This window comes from Oncorhynchus tshawytscha, linkage group LG33 (genome assembly GCF_018296145.1).
Source record: "Oncorhynchus tshawytscha isolate Ot180627B linkage group LG33, Otsh_v2.0, whole genome shotgun sequence".
NCBI classification, from domain to species: domain Eukaryota; kingdom Metazoa; phylum Chordata; class Actinopteri; order Salmoniformes; family Salmonidae; genus Oncorhynchus; species Oncorhynchus tshawytscha.
Window position 1 is genome coordinate 23,132,806 of NC_056461.1, and position 6,131 is coordinate 23,138,936.

Consider the following 6,131-nt stretch of genomic DNA (forward strand, 5'->3'; position numbering starts at 1 on the left):
TAGTAGGTGCCAGGCGCACCGGTTTGAGTGTGTCAAGAACTGCAGCGCTGCTGGGATTGTCACGCTTAACAGTTTCCTGTGTGTATCAAGAATGGTCCAGAGGAGGACATCCAGCCAACTTGACACAACATTGGGAAGCATTGGAATCAACATTGGCCACCATCCCTGTTGGAATGCTTTTGACACCTTGTAGAGTCCATGTCCCGACGATTTGATGCAGTTCTGAAGGCAAAAGGGAGTGCAACTCTATATTCGGAAGGTGTTCCTAATATTTTGGACACTTAATGTATGTCTTGCTGGTCTCAGAGCAGCACTCCCACAGCTCCTTGCCTAAGCCAGTTACATGTTTGAAGACCAGTTTCGTTGCCCTCAGGACCAGATTCTGAAGTTCTTAATCTGTTGAGGATCTTTCAGTTTCCTCTATGGTCCAACTGTCTAGAATATTTGAAGATAGTGGATCTGAAACAAGCAAACACAATCACCAGGAAAAAAATGTATATGAATTCTTATAATTTTCTGGGGCATTAAAAAGGCATTGTCAATTGCATTATAACATCATACCTGTAGTTTTTGAACCACTTGTTGACCATTTTAATTGTGAACCCCTTCATCAAGCATGTTTGCTTTTTCCTCAGGGGGAAAGAGTTTGAGGAAAAAGGGCATTACTTTTTTCCAAATATCTATTTTGGCCCATTGCAACCTGGGAATCTAGTTGTCACTGTAAGGGAAGAAAAAATAATTTGTGTATGTATAGCCTATCTATATAATGTGTTTGAGGGAGAGTGTGTGAGTGTGTGTGTTACATGCTGAAGCAGCAATTGGCTCCTGTCCCTGATGGCAAGGGCAGGTGCAGGCACAGCATTCGTAGTAGGATTCTGTTCCAGCGGATCCTGTATGTCTTTGAAAGCCTGCTTTAGACAGACTTTCTTGAAAAACATGCCAAAACAAATGTATTTACTGACCTCTCACTATATATGAACTATATCTTTATTTAGAGCTTGTTGAGAGCGTGGTTGTCCTATGGTTATTTTGCATACAACCATCCCTCAGCTTTCTGGGAATGGTGCAGAATATTTGCTCGGCTTTGGGACATTCTCAGCACATTTAAGGAACTTGACCCCTAAAAATATTTTCTTTGTATTTCATTACTTTAGAAGAAAGTACAAACCAGGTTAAATTGAAATAAAATGTTGGTAATGTCATAGGAACGTTCTCCAACTGGTTTGACATTGGGAATATTCTCATTGTTCAGCATAACATTTCCTACAGGTTTCCTCATGGTTCTATTTAAAGTCAGGTTCTCAAATGTTTTACAAGAACGTTGAGAAAACTTTCCAGAAAACTGTAGCAATGTTCAGAGACCGTTTTAAGAACGTTATTTTGAAACATACACTGCCATTCAAAAGTTTGGTGTCACTTAGAAATGTCCTTGTTTTTGAAAGAAAATCACGTTTTTTTGTCCATTAAAATAACATCAAGTTGATCAGAAATACAGTGTAGACATTGTTAATGTTGTAAATGACTATTGTAGCCGGAAACGGCAGATTTTTTTATGCGAATTCTACATAGGCGTACAGAGTCCCATTATCAGCAACCATGACTCCTGTGTTCCAATAGCATGTTGTGTTAGCTAATCCAAGTTTATCATTTTAAAAGGCTAATTGATAATTAGAAAACCCTTTTGCAATTATGTTAGCACAGCTGAAAACTGTTGTCCTGATTAAAGAATTGGCAGAGAGGTTTGGAACTCTCTTTCTTATTGGTCTATTAACTAATTTACCACCTGGTGATACCAACAGCCAAGCCAAAACTCCATCCCACATAAACAATCTGACATTTCAGGCAGCTCTTACACTAAAAGGGCATTATCATAATTTTCACAATTTCAAAGTATTATTCCAACCTCATAATGTGGAAAGAGATATAAAACACAGGAAATCCACGTTTTTGACTGCACTGGGCCTTTGAACAAATGCTAACCATGTGTTGTCAAAAAATATATGTCAGTCAAGAGATCTCACAAGCAGCCAGTGGCACTTGTCACAATGGTGGTCTGTCAGATACTCCAGTGAGTGAAATTTGATCAACATTATGAGTTGAGAAATAAAGTTGACATCATTAGCAATAATATATTCTCCTCTTTTCTACTGTAGGAATGTAATTCAACATTTGTTTAGTCTATTGTTGCTAGAGATATTTATAAAAACGTTTAAATAAAATAACAACAATGTTGCGGACCTCTGCAGGACCCCAGGTTGAATACCCTGACGCTAGATATGTGTTCAACGTCCACTGAAGTAGAGTAGCAGGTTTCCTAGATAGCTACAGTAGTTGTCTTGGTAACCAAACAAACAGACTTGCTAATTTAGCTGCTAGCTTGCTATTGTGACAATCTAATTCAACAATGCCAATGTTTTTTATTCCACTTTTGCTTTTAAAAGCAGCTCAAACATGTAAGAATGAACTTCATAGCCATTGAATTCTACTGTGCATTATAGGGAAATAATGCACCCCTTACAAAAAAAGATAGCAGTTTTGAAACTGTAGTCAAGGTCCAGTAAATGCAGTCGACTGGTATTTTGGATGCAGTGATTGCAGATTAACTGCAGTGTACTACAGTTGAATTGCAGTTATACTGCACTGTAACAGCAGTTACACTGCAAAACTGATGCAACTGTTTTATTTTCAAAATTAAATATTGAATAATGCCATGGTAGGCTATAAGTCAAAATAACTTTCACTAATATCAATAGCTTTTTAATTGTGTGTATCAATGTCTGAAACAAATATCTCAGCAAATACTCTTGATTAATCTACTGCTGCTAAATTCATATAAGATACCTGTTGAACTAAGTGCATATTTGTATGATCTGCATTGTGGCGCGGTTAACATGTAAAGGTAATTTATGATTGAGACGAATTCTGCAGCATTTACTATGAATGTGAGATCTCTGTGACCACGGTAACATTTCCTTTTAATGGTGCATAGCCAAAAAGAGGAGAGTGGATTTAATCCTGGTCTTAGTAACTTAAATAATGATAACATATCTGTAACACAGACAAAATTCTATTAAAAACACATCAAAACGATTATATAACAAGCTCATACTGCCACTTAGACTAGCCAAATTTGGTAGAAATCAGACTTCAAAGGCCATTCAGATTATGTCTAGTCTTTCTTGTGTGTTATGTTTTCCACTGTCGGATCATATTATGCTAGAGGATAAGTTAATAAAAACATTGTCACAGATAGTTAGGTTAGTGCTGGCTTTGCAGAATGAGGCAGATAGCTGCAGTGAGTGTTGTGGTTGTGATAGAGGGATAGATGTCTGTGTTGAAGGCCCTAGGTATTATCTTAACAGTCTAATGTGGATTCCTCTCCTACTTTCACCTCCTTCTCCTCTCCCTCATTGTTTCACCTTCATCTCCACTGATATGAGAAGACAGGATAGGTGAAAGTAATATAGCCAAGCCAACTGGGGATTCAATTTAATCTGGGAGGTTTTTATTCCAAGCAATCCAGAATATAAAGTGAAGGACACAAAGAGAGGAAGGCTCTTCAGGGTATTGAGATTAAGCCATTTTATTTTCAATATATTGCATCACAACACTCCATTTGGTTTCCTGCTATAACTAGGATGTGGATGGTCTCAATGCCTTGAGACGTAGTTGCTTCACTTTGAAGCGAATACACCTTGCTCATTAGATATCCAAACTCGCTGGGTGATAAAATAGAATTTTCTCTGCCTTCTCAACCCTCTGAAAATGGGATTCATTTTGTAGCCTTAAAATAGCTGCTGAACTCAGTCCCCTACCCATCTCCTACTGTTTCAAACATGTGCATATCTTAATGCAATCACTTTAGATAGCAAGTTAGCACTGTTGTTATAATGAGAGACTGGAGAAGAGGCCACATTCGGAGACAGAATAGTTCACTGAGTTTAAAGTCTGCATATGAAAGTTGTTTGAGTCACTGGTGTCTCTCAGATACACTGACAATGGGATGAGTGAGGTCAAAGACACCTTTAGCTGAACTAATCGTCACAAGCAGTTTGAAGCCATATCTGGATATAAGCTTTTTAATTCTGAAAGAAAATGTAGAGTACGCCATTTCGTTATTTCAATGAATTTCTTAATAGGTCATAGGGATGAACACATTTCGACTAGACAGCTGAAATTCATGTTGCTCACTTTATATATATATATAAAAATAAAAACGTTTCTTAAAAAAAAAAAAATCTCCACAAGACAAGTTGCGATTCAACTGAGTTTCAGTCATTTATCATACACTTATCTGGTTCGACTCACAGTACAGGTAAAGCCTTGTTCACTAGGACTGTTATGGTAGACATAAAACGATTTATCTGTTTTTCATGCTCCTTCCATTGACCTCAGTGACAGGTCAGCAATCTCTCTCTCTCACGCGCTCAATCTCTCTTTCTCTCTTGCTCTGTCTCTGACTTCCCTCATAACCTGCATTGATTTATTTGTCTGACTCTGGAGAGGCCCTGCTCTGTTTAGTCAGGGAGACTTATTTTCACACAGAGTCGTCATTGTCTGAGGATCCCACTGGATGTGACTCTGACCCTGTAAACCTTATCACTATTTATAGAATCCTCCAGTTATGGGTTACCTTACTATTGGTCACATACACATGGTTAGCAGATGTTAATGCGAGTTTAGCGAAATGCTTGTGCCTCTAGTTCCGACCTTGCAGTAATATCTAACAAGTAATCTATCAATTTCACAACTTATTTTTACCATTGTGATTAGACTCAAAGAAAAAATATTTAAAGATGTAAATTGTCATTTTCACATTAAAAGTCATAGCAACTATTCCAATGTAACCCTGAGTGAACAACTGAGGCCCATAGAGATGTCTTAGCAGGTCACCTTGAGGTTGAAGGGAGAAGAGATGGAAATGGACCATGGCACTCGCCTTCTTCTCTTCATTTTCCTGTGTGGAATGTCACCCTCAGAGGAAGGCGATGAGCGGCCTGTTAGTCAGGATCAGAGGATGACACTCTAACATCTGTCACTACATGGCCCATTTTGCCCAGATCATGATTCCAGCCCACTTAGTCCTTAATGGAGTATTTATAGGCCCCCAGATTAAAATATGTACATTTGATGTAAAAAGAGTGAGACAGAGAGAGAAAGAGAGAAGAGAGGGAGATGAAAAAAGAGAGCAAAACATGTAGGCATCTGGACACATGTCAAGCTGAACAGCCTCATCAACACCTCCTCTGACCACACAGACCTGGTCAGTTCTTAAAGGGTTATTAATCACTACAGACACTATAGTGAAGACCCAAAAGACCAAAGACTGTGTCTGGCTGCCTGAGGGATGGTGATGGTGAACAGCCCAGGGTCATGTCGTCAAACAGACAGGTCAGCATGGAAAGTGGTGAGAGTAACACGTGTTGTGGCTCTTGCCAGTGTAGCACATGGGGATGTGTGAAACTTACCCCTCAGCCTGAAGTGTCCCACTTGTGCCAGCAAATAGCTAGCTTTTTTTTGTGGCGCTGACTTGTAAGACGCTTCAGGAGGGTGGTCATGTGTGCTGGCAAGGCAGAGGTCCTGAGTTCGAGCCTTGGAGTGAGCTGAATCAGGGGTAAGTGGTGCTCGCTAAGCAAACCGCGTGACGTCCTTTACATCAGCATTGGTGATGTATGGGCCCATGTAGTTTTCACTGTGTACATTTGAAGTCGGAAGTTTACATACACCTAAGCCAAATACATTTAAACTCAGTTTTTCAATTCCTGACATTTAGTCCGAGTAAAAAGTCCCTGTCTTATGTCAGTTAGGATCACCACTTTATTTCAAGAATGTGAAATGTCAGAATAATAGTAGAGAGAATGATTTATTTCAGATTTAATTTCTTTCATCACTTTCCCAGTGGGTCAGAAGTTTACATACACTCAATTAGTATTTGGTAGCATTGCCTTTAGATTATTTTACTTGGGTCAAATGTTTTGGGTTGCCTTCCACAAGCTTCCCACAATAAGTTGGGTGAATTTTGGCCCATTCCTCCTGACAGAGATGGTGTAACTGAGTCAGGTTTGTAGGCCTCCTTGCTCGCATATGCTTTTTCAGTTCTGCCCACAAATTTTCTGCGGGATTGAGGTCAG